General features: G+C 40.4%; 1 protein-coding gene and 4 pseudogenes across 4 annotated transcripts in view; 2 read left to right on the plus strand and 3 right to left on the minus strand.

Annotated features, from left to right (window-relative positions):
* The window catches only part of BTBD10 (BTB domain containing 10), a 62511-nt gene extending 56503 nt beyond the window's left edge, over positions 1–6008 (minus strand). For all 4 annotated transcript variants that reach the window (XM_036325473.1, XM_036325472.1, XM_036325469.1 and 1 more), the window contains exon 1: positions 5832–6008. The gene's annotated coding sequence lies outside the window, so the exon portion shown is untranslated. The remainder of the gene's footprint in view (positions 1–5831) is intronic.
* An 8369-nt stretch (positions 6009–14377) lies between these two features.
* Positions 14378–14840, minus strand: LOC118663444 (annotated as a pseudogene).
* Positions 14841–16323: 1483 nt separating this feature from the next.
* On the plus strand, positions 16324–17122 carry LOC118665414 (annotated as a pseudogene).
* Positions 17123–22239: 5117 nt separating this feature from the next.
* On the minus strand, positions 22240–22693 carry LOC118663451 (annotated as a pseudogene).
* Positions 22694–23945: 1252 nt separating this feature from the next.
* On the plus strand, positions 23946–24215 carry LOC118665415 (annotated as a pseudogene).
* The last annotated feature ends 1885 nt before the right edge of the window (positions 24216–26100 follow it).

Here is a 26100-nt window from a genome sequence, read left to right on the forward strand (position 1 = left end):
TCCCGCCCCGGCAGCTGCACTCACCAGCAATGAACCTGGCTTCTGGCTGAGCGGTGCTCTCCCTATGGGAGAACACTGACCACCAGGGGGCAGCTCCTGCGTTGAGCGTCTGCCCCTGGTGGTCAGTGCGCATCACAGCGAGTGGTGGTTCAGCATTCGGTGGATTTGCATATGAGGCGTTTATTATATAGGAGGCTATGCATAGCCCATGGACACAGACAATAGAGTGGTGAATGCCTGTGAGGGGCGGGTGTGGGGTGGAGTGGGGGGGAGGGGTCAATGGGAAAAAACAAAGGAAACATCTACAATACTTTCAACAATAAAGTTAAATATATATAAAAGAAAGATGCTTTTAAAGGCAAAGATCGCTTTCAGCATATTACAATCTTCAGAAATCTGTGACTTAAGATCACATATTTGACATAAAATCTTTCCTCTTTTCAAGTACAATAGTTCCCCTCCCTCCCCTTATCTGCAGTTTCGACTTCCACGGTTTCAATCACTACCCAGTCCAAAATATTAAATGGAAAATTCCAGAAATTCATAAGTTTTAAGTAGTGTGATGAAACCTCTCATCATCCTTGGGATGTGAATCATCCCTCTGTCCAGCACAACCACACTGTATACACTACCTGCCCATTAATCAGTTACTAATAGCCTTCTTGATTATCCAAGTGACTATATCTTGGTGTTTGTGTTCAAACAACCTTTATTTTACTTAATATTGGCCCCAAACTACAAGAATAGTGATGCTGGCAATTCAGATATACCAAAGAGAAGCCATAAAGTACTTTTTAAGTGAAAAAGTGAACATTCTCAATAAGAAGAAAAAAAACTTATGCTGAGGTTGCTGAAATCTACAGTAAAAATGAAATCTTCTATCCATGAAATTGTGAAGGAAAAGGAAATTCATGCTGTCACACCTCATACTGCAAATGATGGCCACAGTACATGATCAGTGCTTAGTTAAGATGGAAAATGCATTAACTCTATGGGTGGAAGACATGAACAGAAAACATGTAGTCAGGTATGCACTTGCGCACATGTGCACATACATGCGTGTGTGCATGCGTGTGTATGGTTTGTTACAACCTGAGCTTTCAGGCATCCACTGGGGGTCTTGGAATGTATCCCCCTAGATAAGGGGGGATACTGTACTCATCTCATTGTATTCCCACAACCTGCAACTCACATTTGCCAACCTCTTAATCCTTTCCTAGAAAGCATCTCTTTGAATGCTGATTGCTTACCTTCTATCTCTGAATTCTATATTAACACCTGCTTAGCAAGGTAGGTCACAGTTTCAAGGATGCTAAACTAAACCACAGCAAACCAACATTAGCTTGACCCCTCATAAACATTCTATCCAAGAAGAATAAAAAATTCTAAGTGTATTAATGAACATCTATAACAACCTTTACCTCCATTACGATGGGTTCACAACCAACCAAGAAACAACGTAATAAAGGAGTCAGATGAAGATAAAAATATGGCTGAAACCAGTGACCAAATTAATTTCAATTGTAAATTAAACTTAGAAGCATTTGCTTCTTCCTCACAGGGTCCAGTCTGCTCAAATAAATCTACCATTTAGAGTAATAAAGAAATGCATATCCTAAGAATTGGGAGCTCCAAAATAGAGCCAGAAGGCACTGTGCAAAAAAGCATACTCAATTCCTCCTAACCTCATTTAATTCTCCCTTAGGAAGCCATCTGAGGGGGTATAAAGAAGGGGGAAAGATACTTATCAGAAAGAACTTCCTAGTTTACAAGTCATGGTAGAAACAAGCAGAGAGGAAAATGATGGCTCCCCCTAAACAAATATAACCTCCATAACTATACAACAAATTCAAACATAATCTGCTCCTGTTTCACTTCCTATACCAGAGAGGCAGGGATTGGATGAAAATATTAGACTAGCTTGACCTGTAAAGACTAGGCTAAAAAAGAAAATCAAGGCAGCAAACTCCCCAAAGTAGTCCTGGCTAAAAACTAATGTTCTTTGTATAGCCTTTGCATTAGTATGATCAATCTAGTCGTAAAAAGTAGAGCTCTTTGTAAAACTGCAATGTAGACAGAAAGGTATTTAACCATTTTATCTTCCTTTTCAAAACTCTTTCCCTCACCTAGCCTCCTTTCTCACCCTTACACCCCAATAGAAGACATTGACCTTGCCTTCTGCATCCTACAGTCCACTTCTTTCTTAGGTCTGATCACTATATTCCCATTCCCCACAGTCCGACTAAGTATGAATTAATTAAAGTACTTCATACTAATAAGTAAATGTGGCTTAACCCACCATGGTTCAATTCCACAAATATTATTAAATTCTACTATATATATATATAAGGCACTGTGTTTAATTTACCAAAGTACAAGAAAAAATACTTTAATTCAATCTTTTAATGGACAATTAAAAGAGACACATGAGTGTCTGCTTCACATCACTCTCTCCCCATCCCTTTTCTTTCCATCCTGATGACCCTTCTCCCCACCCCCCGATCCCATGAGTCATGGAAGAATTTCCAAGGATTCAAAATTGCTTCCAGTAACAGTCAATTAGTGGGAAAATGTGGATGGTATAGCAAACATTAAACATTCAAAATCATAGCTAAGTAGAAGAGGGTCTCCTGGATTTAATTTTACATACTAATTCCAAGTACAATTAAGGGCTTCTCAATAAATCAATTTCCTTACAAGATACCTTTAATTTACCTCTGCTCAGAACCCTGAGTTAGTAAATCATAAATACTGAAATTTTTTCTTCTTTCGGTTATTTCCAGTTAAAATGTTAATAAATAAGATCCAGCTGGCATGGCTCAGAGGTTGAGCTCGACCTATGAACCAGGAGGTCACAGTTCAATTCCAGGTCAGGGCATTTGCAGGCTTGACACCAGTGTGGGGAGTGCAGGAGGCAGCCAATCAATGATTCTCTCTCATCACTGATGTTTCTATCTCTCCCTCCTGGATCTCTCTTCCCCTCTGAAATCAATAAAATAAAATCAATGTTAATAAGGACCAGTTCAATTTGCCCTACTTTATTTAAAGATTATTAAACTTGGCTGTTAAACTTATCTAGTGTTTTGTTTGTTTGAATCCTCACCAGAGGACATACTTTCACTAATTCTAGAGAGGAAGGGAGAGAGAGAGAAACATCAATCGGTTGCCTCCTGCAGTGTCCATACCAGGGAATGGAACCCATAATCCTTTCAGTGCACAGGACAACGCTCCAACCAACACAGCCACCTGACCAGGGCTTTTTTCATTAGACGTGACATTTTTCTCAAGTCCTCCTAGGTTTGAATTCCAAATGAATTGACATACTTGCTTTAAATCTTTTTTTTTTTTTAGTTGTGAACTGTATTAATTCTCACATATATCAAGAGGTCCTAAAATGGAGAACAGGATACAACTACTGACAGCTTTGGGTTTGGTTGGGACACATGAAGCTATTTTCAGGTGTTTTAATTCATGGTCAATATTTTTTTAAATCAAGAGGCTTCAAGCAAAAATCTCGATTTCCTGTGTTCTCTGGCCCCTTATTCATGTAGGGCACTAATCAAGTGGGCCTGAGAACTGGATGTCCCTCTTAGATGAGGCATAAACTCTCTAGTGCATTTCACTCATTTTCATTTTCATCTGCCTAGTACCTGAAGGCATGTGAGTTTGCTATTCATAAACAATTTCTTTGAAAGGGTACATAATATTTTCCACACTTCAGCAAGTCACCTAAATGTAAAAAGCCACAAAACAGACCATAGCAGTTTGCAACTTCATAGTTAATTATTTTAAAATTTCATAAGGCTTAGAAGGGTGAGAAAGAAAGAAATTCAGACTGCTGGAAGGGTGGAATACAGAAAGTAAAAGGCCCACCTGAAAGCTTTTTGGGGAGTGAGGAAAAACAGGTGGAAGAACTCAAAAGGATTTCTGAGACACCCAAAGCTTTTCCTGATTGAACACTACATTACTCCACGGTTCCTCTTACCAGCTCAATGCTTCAGGCCCTCCCTTCCCGCTTTCTCTTTCTGTATAACCAGAGCAGTTAGGTCACAAACTGAGAAATGTCAGAAACATTTATGAAACACATTTAGACCTTAAAAGTAAGTCTCACACTTTTTTAACAGCCTGAATCCACCACCAAATCCTTTCCCAGGTATTTTCTACTGCTTTCTGCTTTTACTGAAATGACAACTTGCGGCCCTCATTTTCAATGCCTGGACTTCAGTCCTGGATGGGCTATCCCAGTGGTCAGCAAACCGCGGCTCGGGAGCCACATGCAGCTCTTTGGCCCCTTGAGTGTGGCTCTTCCACAAAATACCACGTGCAGGCGCGCATACGTGCGGTTGAAACTTCGTGGCCCATGCGCAGAAGTCCGTTTTCGGCCTGGGCGAGTCTATTTTGAAGAAGTGGCGTTAGAAGAAGTGGGGGGTGTCAGTGGGTCAGGCATGGGAGACGCGGGCAGCGGGATACGCAGCGCGGGGGAGCTACATTGTTTTGAGGTAGTTCGCTGAGGACGACTCCTTCCAACTCTCCCATCCACACTCCTCTATCTGAAACAAGTATACAAGACGAGTGTGGATGGGAGAGTTGGAAGGGGTCGACCTCAGCAAACGTACCTCAATCAGATTGAGGACTTTTTTAGCAAAGGCCAGCTTAGGAATACCCTAATTAAGTTAATAACAACGTACCTACCTATATAGTTTAAGTTTAAAAAATTTGGCTCCCAAAAGAAATTTTAATCGTCGTACTGTTGATATTCGGCTCTGTTGACTAATGAGTTTGCCGACCACTGGGCTATCCAAAACAGAAAATATTTGTTGGCCCTCCCGGTTTCATTCCTTATATTATCTCTTATTTCAACTTTTACCGTCTATTTCATTCAAAATGTATCCCTAACCTCCTAAAAAATTTTCATCAGATTTGTGTAGTGGAAGGGTGGGGAAGGAAGGTACCCAACTGTCCACATAAAATCAATATACCATGCTGCTTCATTGACTGTAAATGTAAACAAAAAACATAAAGACGCTTCAGGATACACTAAATAATTTTTGCACGCTAAGTACACCAAGTGACAAACAGGTGACGGAGGCTCTATCTTTAGCATGTCTGGATTGGTGTCTTTTCCTCATGGACTCAAAATACTGGGGAGCAGGGGCAAGTACGAAATCTGAAGGACCAGGGTGGTCACACTGCCCCCACATGACAAGTTACCAAGTGAGGTCTCACCTCCCCGCACCCCATTCCAGAAGATACAGGGAGTTAGGACGCTTGCCTCTGAATAAGGAAAAGAGAAGTTTTTCTGTGCAAGTGTTGGGAGGAAAAAAAAAACAAAAAAAACCTTTACCACACGTGATGCTACTACAGCCTAAAAGCACGCAACACATCATTAGGGTCTCACTCCTCCTCGCCCAAAGGGAGACTATTTGCCACCTTATGCCCGATTGTGATGCGCCCTCCTCCGGGTGTCGCGGCGTGAGCCCGGGGACGACAGAAAAGGGGCGAGGCACGGGGTTCCTCAGCCCCGGGAGGGAGGGATGAGGGTACCGCCCGTCACCCCCGGGGAAAGGCCTCCGGGCTTCCAGCCCACAAACAGCACCGCCGGACCCAAGCCCCAGCCCGGCCTCTCAAAATTGGGCGCCAGCGACCGGAGCCCAGAACCCCACCCTCGGTCCCCTGGCAGGGTCGGCGCCGCCCAGACCACCGGTAGCCACAGCAGCCCAGTCCTCAAGCCCAGATTCGCCCTCCTCCCCCTTCCTCCGGCGCCCCCGCCAAGCCCAGCCTCCGGCACCGCCCCCACCGAGTTCCCCAGCGGCGCCCAGTCACCCCCGAACCTGTCGTCCTCCGTGAGCGTCCACGAAGGGCCTAGGCAGAAGCCCGGGCCAGTGACACCTCCGCTTCCTCCTCAACTGGACCCCTCCGGAGGTGTCGATGGGGACGGCCACTCGGGCGGCCGCGGCTGCTAGAGCCGCCCGGCAGGTTGCTGGCCGGCTCCGAATCCTCTTCTCGCGAGAACCCGCAGTTCAAAGAGGCGAGACTGAGCTGCGTTCTCGCGAGAATGGCGGCTCGCCGCCCAGGAGTGGGCGGGGCGCCGAGTGCTCCGACAGTTCAGGCAGCTGCAGCGCCGGTGGGCGTTCAGTCTGGGGGCTGGTGCTGCCAAGGGGGAGGCGTGGCTGCGATCAGCGTTATACGCCCCCGTGCTCCCCCTTAGTGTGAAGCCCAAGTCTTTTCCTTGGACTTCTTATCGCCCTGAGAGAACAGCGGACCTCGTCAGCAGCCCAGAAATACCGCTGGGATCCCGAGTTTGTTGAGGCGGTCGTCGTGAGGGCCACCCTCTCTTCCCGAACGTGCACAGCTGTTTGTTTTTAAACGCTGGCTTGGCGGGAACCGGGGTGCCCGCGGGAACTCCTGCAGTCAGTCGGCCGCCGGTCGGGTAACTTGGATGCGGTATTGCTCCCTGTGGGCAGAAAGTCGCCGAGTAACAGTTGCAGTCGCTCAACTTTACCCACTATGTGCTGAACGCTGGACTGTTAAAACGGAAAAAGTAAAAAGACACGGTCTCCACCCTCGAGGCTCACACCCGGGCGGGGGGGGGGGGGGTGACCGCCGGAAAACAGATAATCCCATACGGGTGATAATCCCATACGGGTGATAATCCCATACGGGTGATAATCCCATACGGGTGATAATCCCATGTGCCGAGTTGCTCGCTGTGGGAACGGAGGGAGTAACCGGCTCTACCTGCCACATCGAGGAAGTCTCCACCAGGGAGGGACATTCGAGCGGAATCTGGAAGGATGAGTAAGAGTTACCCAGTTTTTAGAAGAGTGGGAGGGGCTTTGCAAACTGCGGTAGCAAAGAAGAAGAGAGCCTGGTTGGAGTTAATTCGGGTTGAAAACGGATTTTTGCGGGAAGAACTTGGTTTAAAAACAACAACTTTGAATCTTTGTTTAGTTCGGAAGAAAAAGAAAAAAAACTCCCAGACTCCCTCGTGTGTGAAAAACCAAAGTGTTTTCCAAGCAACAAGTATACTGAGATGAACAGTTGAACGTGAGCAACGTAGGACAGTAAACATTCTCGTCCTCCTCTAAGGACACCTCGATATCAGAGTCCTTACCTAAGGGAAGCAGGTTATTGTCCCACTATAGCAGGTTATTATTGCCAACATTCTGCGACATTGGAAATTGTCAGTAATCTTTGAAGATTTCTAAGAAAGAAGAGCAATCTAAGCAGGAATGTTGTAGGACAGGTAATCTCATGGAGAAATTTTTTTAAAATCCTCAGGCAACAAAAACGTCACCAATCTTGATTAACAATCAGAATTTTGTTCTGTAAGATAAGATCCAGGGAGGTAATTCTACAGTGCAAGTTAGGGTTAGTGAGGTCTGTCAAACAGGAAATATTTCCCTATATCAAAATAGAAACCATCATTTTCTAAAAAAAAAAAAAAAAAAAAAGTCTCTGGTATTCCACTATATAGTTTCCACCAATCTCCCTTTAGACCAGCGGTTCTCAACCTGTGGGTCGTGACCCCTTTGGGGGTCAAATGACCCTGTCACAGGAGTCACCTAAGACAGTCAGAAAACACATATATAATTACATATTGTTTTGTGATTAATCACTATGCTTTAATTATGTTCAAGTTGTAACAATGAAAATACATCCTGCATATCAGATATTTACATTAAGATTCATAACAGTAGCAAAATTACAGTTATAAAGTAGCAACGAAAATAATTTTATGGTTGGGGGTCACCACAACATGAGGAACTGTATTAAAGGGTCTTGGCATTAGGAAGGTTGAGAACCACTGCTTTAGACACATTCTTTTCATAATACTACCTATATTTATGTATACTATAGTTTCATTTGGCTCACCCTACTCTTCCTACAAATAAACCCAACACCTAATAAGAAAACAAACAAAAAGTAGTTCTAACCCTGCTGTGGGCCAATCAAGTGCTCCGCTTAGCATAATTCACAAGTGCTAATCCAAGTTTTAGGGATTTTTCAGAAAACTCTGGAAAAATTATACCAGCAAGAAATTTCAGATGAAATACAGAGACTTTGTTGTATGACAGAATCCAGTCAAATTATTTTATCTTGCTGTGAGGGACTTATACTAATAATTCATCTCTTTCCTTAAAGAGAGAGAGCGAGATAAAGTTCCAGTGTTGTCTGCTTTAAAAGGAAAGTTAACCTTTCAAACCTTTATAATTTGGAAACATGGGTAGCAGCTGTATATCCAGTAGGTAATGCCATTGATTCACACCATCACAAACTGTTCTGCACAATAATTTGTAAATGCTAACTGAATGAGCTAAGGTTCAGACCCTTAATGAAAGTCTTCCTCCCACAATATCAATGCATGTACCAAAGAGGTCAATACGGAATTTCCAATTTAAGAGAAAAAATGTTTCATGTAGAAGCAAAGAGCAAACAAGCTTCTTTGGTTGTCTGTATCATTGCACCTCATAACATGCTAACTCACGATTGTTTCACAGCAGAGGATAAGGTAGACTTCTGGTTAAATACTTACTCAACAAATTAATGATAAATCACAGACCCAGAATCCTCTTTGCATTAAAATTTGGGATTTCTTTGTACTGTAAGATTTGAGCACTGCCACCTAATGGCAGGAACATGAAAATAATATTCACACAAAAAGTACTCTTCAGCAAATATTGGCTAAGACCCTGGGTAAGAACACTAGGGGAGATACAAACATTATTAATATACAGGTTCTACTGACATAAATGACTTATGTAATTAAGTAATAAATAAAAAGAAAATGATTTGTGTTATAGGGAGTCAGAGATAAAAAAGATTACTCTTAAGAGATGAAGAAAGTGCAGGAAAGAGGAATGAAAGGGGAGGATGTTTGATCTGGGGCCTTAAAGAATAGATATGATTCACACATGTTGTATGATGATGTTAGAAGAACTGACCAGAGAAGGCAAATTTATAGAAAGCTGATCCATGGTTGCCTGGGGCTAGGAGTAGGAGCAGAGATTAACTGCAAATAGGCTCAAGAAAACTTTTGAAGTGATGGTAAAGACTAGATGAGTGATAGTGGCACAACTTTATAAATGCTAAAAATAAATATCATTGCATACAATATGTGAATTTTATGTAAATTATACCTCAAAGAGCTACACTACTGGATTGCATATCACAGTTAACTCTCTGGGTCCCATTTTTTATACTCTGTTTTACTTTTATTTTTTTATTTTATTTTTTAAAATATATTTTTATTGATTTCAGAGAGGAAAGGAGAGAGAGATATATATAGAAACATCAGTGATGAGAGAATCATTGACTGGTTGCCTCCTGCATGCCCCGACTGGGGATGGAACCCACAACCTGGGCATGTGCCCTTGACCGGAACTAAACCTGGGACATTTCAGTCAGCAGGCCGACACTCTACCCATTGAGCCAAAGCGGCTAGGGCTGTTTTACTTTTTAAAATGTCTGAAACTCACATCTCAATAGCAAAACAAAATAAACAACCCACCCTATTTATAAATTGGCAAAGTATTTAAATAGACATTTCTCAAAAGAAGACATGTATTAGTATGTATGACCCACAGGTATATGAAAAGGTGCTCAATGTGAGTAATCACTAGGAAAATACAAATCAAAACAACAATGAGTCTTGGCCTGTGTTACTCAGTAGTTAGAGTATCAGCCTGTGCACCCAAGAGTGTCCAGTTTGATTCCCGGTCAAGGGCATGTACCTGGGTTTCAGGTTCAAGCCTCGCCCCCTGATTGAGGTGAGAGAGGCAACCAATCGATGTGTCTCTCTCACATCCATGTTTCTCTCTCTCTCTCTCCACCCCCACTTCCACCCTCTCTAAAAATCAATGGAAAAATATATTATCAGGTGAAGATTAACAAAAATAAATAAAGTTTAAAAAACAACGAGATATCACCTCACACCTGGTAGAATAGCTATTATCAAAAAGACAATGAGTAGCAAATATGAAGAAATGGGAACCTTTGTAAACTGTTGGTGGGAATGTAAATTGGCATACCATGTATGGAAAACAGTATAGAGTTGTCACAGGGAAATATCTACCCAACCAGAGACTACATTTTCCAGCTGCCCCAGGCCATTACAATATTACAATATAAAGTATGACTATATTATAATCAACTAGAGGCCCAATGCATGAAATTCATGCATGATGGGGGCGGGGGGGGGGGGAGGGTCCCTCAGCCCAGCCTGCATCCTGTCTAATCGGGGACCCCTTGGAGGATGTCTGACTATGGGATCAGGCCTAAACCAGCAGTCGGACATCCCTCTCGCAATCTGGGACCGCTGGCTCCTAACCACTCACCTGCCTGCCTGCCTGGTCACCCTTAACTGCCTTTCCCTACCTGCCTGATTGCCCCTAACCTCTCTGCCTGCCTGCCTGCCTGGTCACCCCTAACTGCCTCTGTCTGCCTACCTGATTGCCCCTAAACACCACTGCCTGCCTGCCTGATCATGCTAACTGCTCCTCTGCCAACCTGATCGCCCCTAACTGCCCTCCCCTGCCAGCCTGATCTTGCCTCCACCTACCCTCCCTGCCAGCCTGATCTCACCCCCAACTGCCCTCTCCTCCCAGCCTGGTTGCCCCCAACTGCCCTCCCCTGCTGGCCTAATTGTCCTCGCAGTTCACCCAGATTAGGTTCTGATTGGTCGGTTTCTATGCCAGTCAGCATCAAAAGCTCTGCCTCCTAGGCAGCCACTGGCTCTTCTGGAAAATCCAGAATGGCCCCGCTGACAGCTATCTCTCCTTCCCAGCCTGTCTCTGGGCCTGATCCACAACTTCCACAGCACCTGCAAATCAGGCCCCGCCTCTCTCTTTCTCTGGGCTGGAGGCTAACGACCTTGCTGTGCCTACCTCACCCTGCTCCCCTCCACAACCCCCCGCCGCCCTGCCCACCCACCTGCTGCCAGCCTTGCTGTGATAGGAGCTTGTGGGCCTCAGGGGAGGAACCAAGAGGTGCTCCATACACTTCCTGGTGACTGGTCGTCTGTCTGGTCATTTAGGTTGTGAGGGCCCTAAGCTATTTGAAATATGAAGAGATGGTGCCACCTTTCCGAGGCCTACCCGGTAAAAACTTTCCCCATGACATTTCTAAATTTTTAATTCCAACTAACTGGAATGGGGACAGTCCTGGGGTTATAATGATAGAAACTGAGTCCCTAGCCACCCTGTTGACCTCTTAACCAGCCCAGTAGTATAACATTCCAGTACTGTTATTTGAACAAGAAACCAACTTCTATTTAATTTAGGTGGCTATACATTTGTCACAGCAATTTGTTCACACTAACTAATTCAGAAATGAGTACCTTTATGTTAAACACTAACAAAAACCTAAACATATGGAGCAGGGATTAGCTATAGTGGATGGTGAGAAAATAGATATCATGAGCTAGAAAGACAGAGTCCATGTTATACAAAAGTATACATTTAAAAAATTATATTAGAGCCCTGGCCAGTGTGGTTCAGTGGTTAAGCATTAGCCTCCACATGGAAAGATCTCAAACTCAATTCCCGGTCAGGTTCTGGGGTTTGCTCTCTACCTAGGTTCTGGGGTTTGCTCTCTGTCCCCAATTGGGGTGTGTGCAGGAGGCAACCAGTTGATGTGTCTCTCTCACATCAATGTTTCTCTCTCTCCCTCTCTCCCTCCCTTCTATCCTCTCAGAAAAAGCAATGGAAAAAATATCCTCAGGTGAGTACTAACAAAACGAAAAAATGATTTTAGACTATTCATCTAATTAAGGGATCTTGACATTTTATAAAGATAAGCAAGAGAAGCAAGAAAACCTTAGCTGGGTGTGTAGGGGAGGCAACTGATAAATGTTTCTCTTTCATATCTCTTTCTCTCTCTCTGTCTCTCTGCCTTAATCTCTTTAAAAATATCCTTGGGAGCAGATTTTAAAAAGAAAGGGAAAAAAAAGAAAAGGAAAGGAAAAAAATAGAATAATTGATAAATATAAAAATGAGGCCAGGAAGAAGAGGGGTGTGATTGAGGAAGGGCTAACAAAGAATTTCTAAGCTACTGGCAGTATTCTGTTTCATAATCTGAGCAGTGAGAAAAGGTGTTCATTTTGTATTTTTTCTTGAAAATATACATTTATGTTTTATACCTGCTTGTGTATATACAATAATAAAAGTAAAGGACTTCTAGTAGAGATGGTGGCATAGGTAAATGTGGTATACCAATCCTCCCATAAACAAATCAAAATTACAACTAATTAAAATTACAGAAGAACCTTCATTCAGAACTACCTGAAATCTAGCTGACTGGAAGTCCTATAACTAAGGAATTTTAGAAGAAGCCTCATGGAGACGGGTAGGAGGGGCGGAGACACAGAACACATGTGTGGTGGATAAAAATCAGGAGGGATATCTTGGTTGTGAAGCCCCACCTTGAGGAGTGAAGAAGTCATAGCACCACCTCAGGCCTCCCAAAACAGAGTTCCAGTACCAGGGAGAGAAGTCCCCATATCTTCTGGCTGTAAAAACTACTGGGATTGTGGCTGCATGAGACCACCTGGGCACAGGTCACATTTTAACTGCATATGTGGCTATGGTATTGGACAGCACAGAACACAGAACATTTCCATAATCACAGACAGTTGTATTGGACAGTATTGACCTAAGTAGATCAGGGCTGCGTATTTTACAGTCCTGAAGTATCTTGTGCTTTTCTTTTAGAGCACTTATCAAAGTTAATAATGAATTAATGTCTGTTTCCATACTAAATTTATGGCCCCATGAAGACAAGAACTGTGTCTATTTTACTTACCGGTGTATGTCCAATGCTTAATATAGTACACGGCAAGTAATGGACCCTAAATAGATATGTGTCGAAGGACAAATAAATGAAGTTATATTCTAACACATACACAAACTCTAGTCCATGGAATTTGGGGTTCAGACTAGAAATATGATAAGTAGGTTTGTGTATAGGCAGATCACTTTCTCCTTTTCTGACTATTTCATTATCTTTCCTGAAATGAAGAGGACAATAGTATCTAGCTACTAAGATTTGGGGACCTGGTACTTTGATAATATTACTAAAAGGATGATGTTCAACATATAATCATTTCACAATTTACACTGAGTGGCCAGATTATTATGACCACCCCATCAGTACAATGAAGTGAATTAGTTATGCAAATAATCTATACTAATAAAAGGGTAATATGCTAATTAGACCAGACTTCTTCCAGACAAAGCCACAGTGGCGGGGGCCAAGGCAGAGGCGGTTAGGGGCAATCAGGCTGGCAGGGGAGCAGTTAGGAGTGATCAGGCAGGCAGGCAGGGGAGCAGTTTGGGGCATCAGGCAGGCAGGCAGAAGCGTTAGGGGTGATCAGGCAGGCAGAGGGGTTAGGGGCAGTCAGGCAGATAAGTGAGCGGTTAGGAGCCAGCGGTCCCAGATTAGAGATGGTGCAGGCTGGGCTGAGGGACCCCCCTTCCATGCATGAATTTCATGCACTGGGCCTCTAGTAATAATAATGAAACCTTGAGGGTATTTGCTTAGGAAGTTTTCAATATTCATTATTTTTGGAAGTGTCAATGAAGTACTGATAGGGTGGTCATAATAGTCTGGCCACTCAGTGTATGTAAATCAAACCATCATGTTGTACACCTTTAACTTATATAGTGATATATGTCTATTATTTTTCAATAAAACCATTTTATGTTGTTCTTCTTAGTCATGATCTATTTAAACATGTTGGTATTACTTATAACCAAAAAGATACTCTTGCCAAGGCCAGTTTGGCTCAGCGGATAGAGCGTCGGCCTGCGGACTGAAAGGTCCCAGGTTCGATTCTGCTCAAGGGCATGTACCTGGGTTGCAGGCACTTCCCCTGTGGGGGATGTGCAGGAGGCAGCTGATCGATGTTTCTCTCTCATCGATGTTTCTAACTCTCTATCTCTCTCCCTTCCTCTCTGTAAAAAATCAATAAAATATATATTTTTTAAAAAAAGATACTCTTATAACAAGTGAAAAATACTTAATGTCACTTTTTTAGAATCATGATCATTAAATTTTATTTTGCATTGTAAGGTGAGAGAGAGGTTAAAGAGTGCAATTTTATTCTTTTATATATTATGCAATAACACACTTTAAAAAGAATAAACAGCCCAGTTGGCACAGAAATAAAATAATTAAAAGACTCTTTTATAAAAATAAAATCAAAATAATCAATTAAATTATAGCTATCATGGTTAGCAATGGATTACATGTAAAGTTTGGTAATATTAGAAATATTGGTACTTGGTAATCATAATAGAGGGTGGAACCATTAGCTGCATGTAATATTGTTGCCCTAGACCTAGAGGCTGACTAGAGCAGTGCTCTGATAGATGTGTTTTCACTGGGATTTAACCTTAGTTAATACGTCCACATCAGCTTTGTCTGCTTCTGCAAGGCTTTTTTGATGGCTCTCAACCAGGACATTATCTTCCTTTCTTAGGGACCTGTGGGAACCATCATTTACGAACTGTAGACTCTCCGAGGATCACTTCCTGCAGCAACTTCCGTAGCCACTCCTGCCTTTCCAAGTTCTGCAGATGTTTACGCAGCTTATACAGAAGTTGTATTTCACCCACAGTTTCCCCCCTATAGGGAACAGAAACAGAGAAGCCACTCCATCAGTCCTTGTCTTCCCATCATAAAGCCAGCCCTAAAATTCCAATCCCCCAGTCCTCGCCATGCAGAACAAGAAACGGTACTTACTTCATGGGTTTCCCATCCGATTTTGCAAAAACACAAATTGCAAACATGATGATCATTACTTTAACGATCATTACTTTTGCAGACATCATCTTCACTAAAGAGGAAAAGCAAAATGCAGGTATTTAAAAAATGTTTTTACTATTCCAAACTATATAATTAAATTCAGCAGTTTACATTTATAACTATACAACTGGACACAGAGTGGTACAGCAACTAATTGCATTGGTTTTCATGGAGGACTTTTGGAATCAGCCTCTTTTTAAAAAAATATATTTTTTTATTCATTTCAGAAAGGAAGGAAGAGGAAGAGATAGATAGAAACATAAATGATGAGAGAGAATCATTGATTGGTTGCCTCCTGCATGCCTTCTACTGGGGGGCTGAGCCCGCAACCCATGCTGTGCCCTTAACTGGAATCAAACCCAGGACTCTTCAGTCCACAGGCCCACACTCTATCTACTGAGCCATTACAGATACATTAGTATGTATTTTCTATACACATAAGTTGACGTAGAAATTAGACAGGTTAATTTTACTTTCTAGGTAAATTAGTTTTCCTTTTTAGGGATCTTTTTGAGAGTTCTTCTGCAAGTTTTAATATATGAATTTTAAGCCACAGGAATGAAAATCATAATTTTTAGAATTTCCTCCTACATTTTATGGTGCTTATGACTAAGTGCTTATAATTTGCTTGGATAATGACTAGTTCTCTTACTTAGGTAAATTATTAACACTGTTTATTTACTTAGAAAATTTTTTTTGCATAAGTCAAGGTAATTTCAGGTACTGCATAAGTAACCACAAATACCTAATTAATACTCCCTGATTTAGAGATATTTTTACTAAATTAATGCATACTTCTACAATTTAAAAATGTGTCAAAGTATTTAAAAATCATCTAATTAAGCCGAAACCGGTTTGGCTCAGTGGATAGAGCGTCCGCCTGCGGGCTGAAAGGTCCCAGGTTCGATTCCGGTCAAGGGCATGTACCTGGGTTGCGGGCATATCCCCAGTGGGAGATGTGCAGGAGGTGGCTGATCGATGTTTCTCTCTCATCGATGTTTCTAACTCTCTATCTCTCTCCCTTCCTCTCTGTAAAATATCAATAAAATATATTTTTAAAAAAATGGATTTTTTTTATATAAAAAAAAATTATCTAATTAATTATAAGAATTTAGAGCTTTGGCTTCATATAAAATGCTTGTCATTTTTTTTTTTCTCTTCAGGTTCTTTTACAACTATCTTGTCTGAGTGTAATTTTTAGCACGTTCCTCTTTTGTTCATGAAGCTTTTCATCTCAAAATACACTAGCCTAGTCTTATCTTAATCTGCACTTCAGTAATTGCAAAGCTTATTGTTATAGAAGTGCTTTTTCTTAATGCTTACTGTTCTGTTTTAACATACATATAGAGAGTCACTATGCACTCATATTTTAAAGGGAAATGGCTTTATTTATTTATTTTGAAGTGGTAGCATCATTTAAAAGTGGTATAAGAATCAGAGCAGTATGAGAAACAGAGATCGACCCCGGACCCAGCAAAGACGCTGCGCTGCTGCATCCCCCATGTCCTGCTCTGAAATCCCGCCACCATCGCCATCGTGCCCAAGAGAAAGGCTGAAGGGGATGCTAAAGGAGGTAAAGCCAAGGTGAAGGTGAAAGGACAGAGCAGGGCTGATGGCTGTGTCCTTAACCCCTCTTCCAAGAAAAAGCCGCAGGATGTATCAGTTACTCAGCCTGCCCTTATCTCGGCCAATGGGAAAGCGGGGGAAACTAGCCCAAGGCCAAAAGTATGCTGGCCACCCCCCCTGTCTTTGTGTAACCAGACCCTAGGTGACCCTGCCCCCGACCCCAAGCCCTATAAATTCTTTGTTCTCTTGGGATTCGGGGCTCTCTCTTGCACCCAGTAATGGAGGCAAGGGGGGGACCAAGCGAGCTTGTATAAGAGACCCTCTGCTTTTGCATCGGACTGGCTCCCTGGCGTGGTGTTTTGGGGATCTTGAAATCTGGGCATAACAGAAGGACGAACCATAGAGAAGATCCGCCAGGTTACCAGCTAAACCTGCTCCTCCAAAGCCAGAGCCCAAGCCTAAGGAGACCCCTGCAAAGAAGGGAGAGAAGGTACGAAAAGGGAAAAGGGAGAGCTGATGCTGGCAAAGATGGGAATAGCCCTGCAGAAAATGGAGATGCCAAGCAGACCAGGCACAGAAAGCTGAAGGTGCTGGAGGTGCCAAGTGAAGTGTGTGCATTTTTGATAGCTGTGTATTTCTGGTGACTGTACAGTTAGAAATACTAGTTTTTATCAAGTTTTATAAAAATGCAAAATTTTGTTTTACTTTTCTTTTTTAAGCTATGTTGTTAGCACAAAGAACACTTCATTGTTATTTTAGGGGAAGGACATATAGTGCTAATAGAATGTCTCCAAAGCTGGACTGACATGGGGGAAAATACCTTTCCCTTCTAGTTTTGAGAAACTTCCTCTTGGTTCCTGGCAGGAAGATCTCTTGATGTTGACACACATTAGCCATCTTGGCACAAACACCTTGTCCTGTGGGAAACTAAAATTCTTTTTTGTGTCCTTTTCTCCCTCACCATTTCAGCATAGACTTTGGCTCTCTTAAGCCCAGAGACCAATTGGGACCTGTCCCAAAAAACGTTGATTTCCAGTCGGTTGGGCAATCTGAACTTTCCAGTGTCACCACTGAGATGGCCTCCCTCTAAAGAGCAGCAGTTCCTTTTTAGATTGTGGATCTACAGATTGATGTTGTCTGCCATTTTCACTTCATTTCCTGAAAGTCAGGGTCGGCTTGTGAAAAGTTGTTACACAACATGCTCAATGCGAAATGTCAACCCTCACTCTAAACTTTCGCTATTCACAGCATCAGATGAAGACTTCACTGGGTTTTGTGGTGGCTTTCTGATTTTGGTAGCTCATTGAAGAAGGGAGTTTGAAAGTTGTATGTTGTTAATAATTGTCTGCCCATATCCTGCCTGAAATACAATGATTATTTATGAAAAGTATCTTTAATAAAGCTGGATACAGTTTGAAAAAAGAAATAGTATAAGAAATATGATCTACTACATTTATTTTCCCTGTGCAATATGAAGCTATTGATGGAGCAACAAATACATGTACTTCAATTTTGGTTTATGTTGTTTTTAAAAAGGCACTGTAGCAAGAAGACGGGAGCATTGGTGTCTAATCTTAGCTCTATCACATTCACCTAGTGACTTCAGACATCTCTGCTTTGTTTCCTATTCCTAATAGAAACAAGCTTCTTACAAGAATGTCATGAAAAAGCTCAAAAATCAGGTGTAAAATACCCTTACAATTCATGTACAGTTTTCAGAATAGAAAGTGAAAAAAATCTTTATTAAAGGGAATAAATATTCAGCAGTAAAACTGTTTCTCCAGCTCTAGTATACAACTTGAGTTCTCCGTGAGTCATAAAACAAACAGTTTGATAAGGATATTCTGCAGAAAGAAATGAACTACTAACTTAATTTCATAAATGTATATTGGTTATTTAAATCAGAATGATTTATTCCTCATTAGTCTGTTTTATTTGAAAATTTCAGTAAGATACCATTAAAGCATAGATGCCAAATTGTAATTTTTTGTGTGTAATTTCAGATAAATTTTTGAAAAAGCAAGGCCTCTCAAAACACTTTCATCACAAAAATAAATGATTTCAGAGTATTTTAGTAACATAAATTTATTTTGCTTTGTGGCATTTTATATGAAACATAACTCAAACCCTCCTTTCACATTTTAACTTGAACAAACAGCATACTATTTATAGGAAATGATACACATTAAATAATACCTAGATTATAACAAATATCTTATATGAGATTTGAAAGAGAAAGTGAAGATTACTCACCACACAATGTCTTAGGATAATACCTTTCAGGTAACTTAGCAGCTGGTCTCTCTTAAAGTTGAGTAACCTTGAGAAAGCTGATGAATTGGATTGTAGACCCTTAAGGGTGACTTTTATATGTAGGTCTTCCTCTCAGCAAGAGAAACTTTTATGTTGTTACAGATGATATCACTCCCAATTTTCTGGATCACAAGTATAGGACAGAACAACAGACAACCCCATTGGGTGGTGCCCATTCTTCTTAAGATTTAGATCATTATATATTAACAGGTACACAGTATGGAGCTGGGAAAAAGTATTATGCACAGATTTCTAACAAATATTAAATTGCAATTCTGAATTCTGACTGGGTTAATGAATTTGTATTATTAAAAAGGACTGACTTCAATGATTTATGGTAAAGTCATCATTTTAAGTAAAACATCATCATTGAAAATAAAAACTGAAAATAAGCATATGTCTATAACCATATTATTGATACAGTTATTATGAGGATTAAAATGAATTATGTTATGTTATTCATACTTTACAAGCCATTTTCAACTTCCACATCAGTCCTGGTCATCTTTAAAAAATATATATATAGTGCTTTTCTTAAAGGTGTTAAAAATACTTTGAGAAAATGCTCTTAGTATACAGTGAATTTTAAGGGCTTCGAAAGCGAAATAATTTAAACCCTTATATAACTTACATTTTGTTCATGCATTTAATTTGCAATAATAAAACATTTGATAAGCACTAACTATATTTAGACTTTACATATATTATTCCACCTACTTTCCCTAGCAATCCTTTCAATAAATACAATCATTAGCCCCATTTTCACATGAGGACACTGAGCTTTGGAAAGTAAAGAAAATGGAATTCAACAAAGGTCTTTATGACTCCAGAGTCATTTTTATTCTTACTCTCTCACTTTCCCCCTAGAAACTAACAGATCTCCCTTCTTTGAACTCCAGTCTTCTTGACTTTAATTTGCCTTGCTCTTTGCAGCTGCTTTGCTCATGTCTGGATTCTTGTGTTCCCCACCTGATGATGGAAGACCTGCTCCAAAACCTAATGGAGGCATAATGCTGCCACCTATCTGATTTCAAATATGGCCACACCCTGGTCTCCATGTATTCCATCAAGGCCCTTTTGAATGCTCTTGGTGTTCCTAAGATTCATTTAAGCAGCTTATCCCCCAACTAAAGTCCCAGAATTTGATCAGTTCTCATAGCTCTGGTCCTATCCAGGCTTCATGTTATCCCTTTTTCTCCTAACCATTGCCAAGGTGTGACTTAGACCATGTAAAGAGCCAGTCCAAGCTTGAATAGTACCTGATTGAGAGAGATCTGTTAGTCCTGCTCTGGGGAGTCCTCTACAGTAGGCAAATATCACTTAATTTCAGAAGTGTTAGAGACAGACTGCAATGTGTCTGCAGATATGAACCAGGTTGATAAACATGTTGGAAAACATGACATGTGAGAAAAAGTTGAGTGAAACTGGAAAACAAAAGAAATGGCATTGAAAGGAAAGGAAGGGAAATGAAGGAAAGGAAAGGAAAGGAAAGGAAAGGAAAGGAAAGGAAAGGAAAGGAAAGGAAAGAAAAGAAAAGGAAAAGAAAGGAAGGAAAGGAAAGGGAGGGAAGGGAAAGGAAAGGAAGAGAAAGGGAAGGAAAGAAAAGTGAAAGGAGAAGAGAATAATGATAAACATAAAAAGGAGGCCAGGAGGAAGATGGATGTGATTGAGGAAGGGCTAACAAGGAATTTCTAAGATACTGGCAATATTCTGTTTCGTAATCTCAGTAGTGAGTAATGGCGTTAACTTTATATATTTTTTTGAAAAATTACATTTATGTTTTATTGATGCTTTTGTATATCTCTATATATATATAAAAGGCTAATATGCAAAGTGTCCCTTGGGAGTTCGACACAGAGACTGGGAGTTTGATCACTTACTATGACGTGTGCTGACCACCAGGGGGCGGCACGGAATGAAGAAAGGCACCAGATAGCAACTGGTGAAGGAAGGCCCCAGTGGGAAACACAAAGGCCCTGTTCGGCTCTGATCACTGGCCAGGCCTAAGGACCCTACCGGTGCCCATATGTCATGCACCAGGCCTCCAGTACAATAATAAAAGTAATGGACTTCTAGTCAAGATGGTGGCATAGGTAAATGTGGTACCTAATCCTCCCATAAACACATCAAATTACAACTGAACTAAAATTACAGAACAACCATCATTCTGAAATCTAGCTGACTGAGAGTCCTATAACTAAGGAATTTAAGAGGAAGCCTCATGGAGACTGGTAGGAGGGGCGGAGACACAGAACTCCTGTGTGGTGGATAAAAATCAGGAGGGATATCTTGGTTTTGAAGCCCCCCCTTGAGGAGTGAGGGCTCATAGCCCCACATCGGCCTCCAAAAACAGAGTTCCAGTACCAGGGAGAGAAGTCCCCATAACTTCTGGCTGTAAAAACTTGTGGGGATTGTGGCTGCATGAGACCACCTGGGCACAGGTCACATTTTAACTGTATATGTGGCTATGGTATTGGACAGCACAGAACACAGAACATTTCCATAATCACAGGCAGTTGTATTGGACAGTATTGACCTAAGTAGATCAGGGCTGTGTATTTTACAGTCCTGATGTATCTTGTGCTTTTCTTTTAGAGCACTTATCAAAGTTATTAATGAATTAATGCCTGTCTTCCATACTAAATTATTGGCCCCATGAAGATAGGAACCGTGTCTATTTTGCTTGCTGGTGTATGCCCAGTGCCTAATACAGTACATGGCAAGTAATGGACCCTAAATAGATATGTATCAGAGGACAAATAAATGAAGTTATATTCTAAAACATACAAAAACTCTAGTCCATGGAATTTGGGGTTCAGACTAGAAATATGATCCGTAGGTTTGTGCATAAGCAAATGCTTTTGCATTCAAGTTTCAGATCACTTTCTCCCTTTCTGACTATTTCATTATCTTTCCTGAAATGAAGAGGACAGAAGTATCTAGCTACTAAGGTTTGGGGACCTGGTACTTTGATAATATTACTAAAAGGATGATGTTCAACATATAATCATTTCACAATATATGTAAATCAAACCATCATGTTGTTCACCTTTAACTTATATAGTGATGTATGTCCATTATTTTTCAATAAAACTGGAAATAAAACCATTTTCTGTTGTTCTCCCTAGTCATGTTCCATTTATATAAACATGTTGGTATTACTTATAACCAAAATGATATTCTTATAACAAGTGAAAAATACTTAACATCACTTTTTTAGAATCATGATCATTAATTTTTTATTTTGCATTGAAAGATGAGAGAGAGGTTAAAGAGTGCAATTTTATTCTTTTATAAATTATGCAATAACATATTTTAAAAAGAATAAGCAGCCCTGCTGGCACAGAAAGAGAATAATTAAAAGACTCTTGAATAAAAATAAAATCAAAATAATCAATTAAATGATAGCTATCATGGCTAGCAATGGGTTACATATAAAATTTGGTAATATTAGAAATATTGGTGCTTGGTAATCATAATAGAGGGTGGAACCATTAACAGCATGTAATAGTGTTGCCCTCGGCTGACTGGAGCAGTGCTCTGATACATGTGTTTTCACTGGGATTTAACCTTAGTTAATGCGTCCACATGAGCTTTGTCTGCTTCTGCAAGGCGTTTTTGATGGCTCTCAACCAGGACATTGTCTTCCTTTCTTAGGGACCTCCTGGATACATCATCCTTGGGAACTATAGAACCTGCGGTGTTCACTTCTTTCAGAAACCTCCGTAGCCACTCCTGCCTTTCCTTCGAGTTCAGATGTTGACACAGGTTATGCATAAGCTGTATTTCACCCACAGTTTTCCTCCTGTAGGGAACAGAAACAGAGAAGCCACTCCATTAGCTCTCCTCTTCCCATCATAAAGGCAGCCCTAAAAATGCAATCCCCAAGTCCTTGCCATGAAGAACAAGAAACGGTACTTACATCATGGGTTTCCCATCTGATTTTGCGAAAACACAAACTGCAAACAGGAAAGATCATTACTTTAACCGTGTCTTTTGCAGACATCATCTTCAATCAAAAGGAAAAGCAAAATGCAGGTATTTAAAAAATATTTTTACTATTCCACACTATCTAACTTTAGCAGTTCACATTTATAATTACACAACTGTACACAGAGTGGTACAGCAATTAATTGGATTGGTTTTCATGGAGGACTTTTGGAATCAGCCTCTTTCTTTTTTAAAAAATATATATTTGTATTGATTTCAGAAAGGAAGAGAGAGAGAGAGATATCAATGATGAAAGAGAATCATTGATAGGTTGCCTCCTGCATGGCTTCTACTGGGGGTTGAGCCCGCAACCCAGGCAAATGCCTTTAACTGCATTCAAACCCAGGACCCTTCAGTCTGCAGGCCGACATCTATCCACTGAGCCCAACAGGTAGGGCCAACTTCTTTATTTTACAGATGCATTAATATGTATTATATGTACACATAATTTGACTTAGAAATTAAACACATTAGTTTTACTTTCTAGATAAATTAGTTTTCCTTTTTAGGGATCTTTTTGAGAGTTCTTGTGCAAGTTTTAATATATGAATTTTAAGCCACATGAGGAATGAAAATGCTTACTTTTTAGAATTTCCTCCTACATTTATGTTGTTTATGACTAAGTTCTTATAATTTGTTTGGAAAATAGGTATTTTTCTTACTTAGGTAAATTATTAACACTTTATTTAGAAAATTTGTTTTTCATAAGTTAACGTATTTCAGACACTGCAATAATAAACATAAATACCAAATTAATAGTCTCTGATTTAGAGATATTTTTACTAAATTAATGCATACTTTTACCATTTAAAAATGTGTCAAATTATTTTTAAAAATTGTCTTGTTAATTATAAGAATGTAGAGTTTTGGCTTCATATAAAAAGCTTGTTTCTTTTTTCTTTAGCTTTTCTTAAAACTATCTTGTCTGAATATAATTTTTAGCAGTTTCCTCTTTTGTTCATGAAGCTTTTCATCTCAAAATATACTAGTTTTATCTTAATCTGCACTTCACTAATTGCAAGCCTATTGTTATAGAAGTGCGTTTCCTTAATGCTTAATGTTCTCTGTTTTAACATACACATACAGTCACTATGCACTCATATTTTAAAGGGAAACGGCTTTATTTATTTATTTTTGAAGTGGTGGCATCATTTAGAAGTAGTATAAGAAATAGAGCAATATGAGGAGGCGCGATCAAACCAGGACCCAGCAAAGCCCACAGGGGGCTCCATCCCCTTGTCCTGGTCGGACCTCCCTCCACCATCGCCATCATGCCCAAGAGGAAGGCTGAAGGGGATGCTAAAGGAGATAAAGTCAAGGTGAGGGATGAACCACAGAGAAGATCTGCCAGGTTACCAGCTAAACCTGCTCCTCCAAATCAGAGCGCAAGCCTGAAAAGACCCCTGCAAAGAAGGGAGAGAAGATACCGAAAGGGAAAAGGGAAAGCTGATGCTGGCAAAGATGGGAATAGCCCTGCAGAAAATGGAGATGCCAAAGCAGACCAGGCACAGAAAGCCGAAGGTGCTGGAGGTGCCAATTGAAGTGTGTGCATTTTTGATAGCTGTGTATTTCTGGTGACTGTACAATTTGAAATACTATTTTTTTTATCAGGTTTTATAAAAATGCTGAATTTGTTTTACTTTTTTTTTTTTTTAAGCTATGTTGTTAGCACACAGAATACTTCATTGTTATTTTGGGGGGAAGGACATAATGTACTACTAGAATGTCTCCAAAGCTGGACTGACATGGGGGGAAATACCTTTCCCTTCTAGTTTTGAGTAACTTCCTCTTGGTTCCTGGGAGGAGGATCTCTTGATGTTGACACACATTAGCCATCTTGGCACAAACTCCTTATGGTGTGGGAAACTAAAATTTGTTTTTCTGTCCATTTCTCCCTCTCCACTTTAGCATACATAGACTTTGGCTCTCTTAAGCCCAGAGACCTATTGGGACCTGTCCCAAAAACGTTCATTTCCAGTCGGTTGGGCAATCTGAGCTTTCCAGTGTCACCACTGACATGGCCTCCCTCTAAAGAGCAGCAGTTCCTTTTTAGATTGTGGATCTACTGATATGCTCTGCCATTTTCATTTCATTTCCTGAAAGTCAGGGTCGGCTTGTGAAAAGTTGTTACACAACATGCTCAATGTGAAATGTCAACCCTCACTCTAAGCTTTCCCTATTCACAGCATCAGATGTAGACTTCACTGCATTTTATGGTGGCTTTCTGATATTGGTAGCTCATTGAAGAAGGGAGTTTTAAAGCTGTTGTATACTGTTAACGATTGTCTGCCCATATCCTGCCTGAAATACCATGATTGTTTATGAAAAGTATCTTTAATAAAGCTAGATGCAGTTTGGGATAAAAAAAAAAAAAAAAGAAGTAGTATAAGAAATATAATCTACTACATTTATTTTCACTGTGCGATATAAAGCTTTCCTGTGCAATATAAAGCTATTGATGGAGCAACAAATACATATACTTCAATTTTGGTTTATATTATATTTTTAAAAAGGCACTGTAGCTAGAAGACGGGAGCATTGGTGTCTAATCTTAGCTCTATCACATTCACTTAGTGACTTCAGACATCCCTGCTTTGTTTCCTATTCCTAATAGAGACAAGCTTCTTACAAGAATGTCATTAAAAAGCTGAAAAAAAAAACAACAGGTGTAAAATACCCTTACAATTCATGTACATTTTTTAAAATAGAAAGTTAGAAAAAGCTTTATTAAAAGGAATAAATATTCAGCAGTAAAACTATTTCTCCAGCTCTAGTATACAACTTGCGTTCTCTGTGAGTCATAAAACAAACCGTTTGATGAGGATATTCTGCAGGAAAAATAGACTATGAACACAGTTTAATAAATGTATATTGATTATTTATATCAGAATGTTTCATTCCCCATTAGTCTGCTTTATTTGAAAATTTCAATAAGATACCATTTAAGCATATGATGCCAAATTATAATTTTTTGTTTGTAATTTCTGATAAATTTAGAAAAAACAAGGCCCCTCAAAAGACTTTTATCACAAAAATAAATGATTTCAGAGTATTTTAGAAACATAATTTTATTTTGTGTTGTGGAATTTTATATTAAACACTAGTGACCCCATGCAGGTAATTCGTGCACATTAAAAGGAAATTAATTAGAGGAAATATTTTAATATTGCTTTTTTTTCTTTGTCTATAATAGAAGTGTCATTGATAAAAGAAAATTAGTAAAATGTATATCGAAATATCCCTCCTATCACAGTCTGAGGCACGCTGCTGAACATAGAGTCAAGTCCCCGCCTACCAACAGCACTGCTTTGAAAACTCAGGAGACCCGACCCGCCGGGCCCCACCCTCATTGGGTGAGAGGCAGACCCTGCTGGCCCCATCCCTGTCAAGCCCCTCCCGGAGGTGGGCCCAGCCCCAGGTGCCCGG

Source organism: Myotis myotis, unplaced genomic scaffold (assembly GCF_014108235.1).
Source record: "Myotis myotis isolate mMyoMyo1 unplaced genomic scaffold, mMyoMyo1.p scaffold_m19_p_10, whole genome shotgun sequence".
NCBI lineage: Eukaryota > Metazoa > Chordata > Mammalia > Chiroptera > Vespertilionidae > Myotis > Myotis myotis.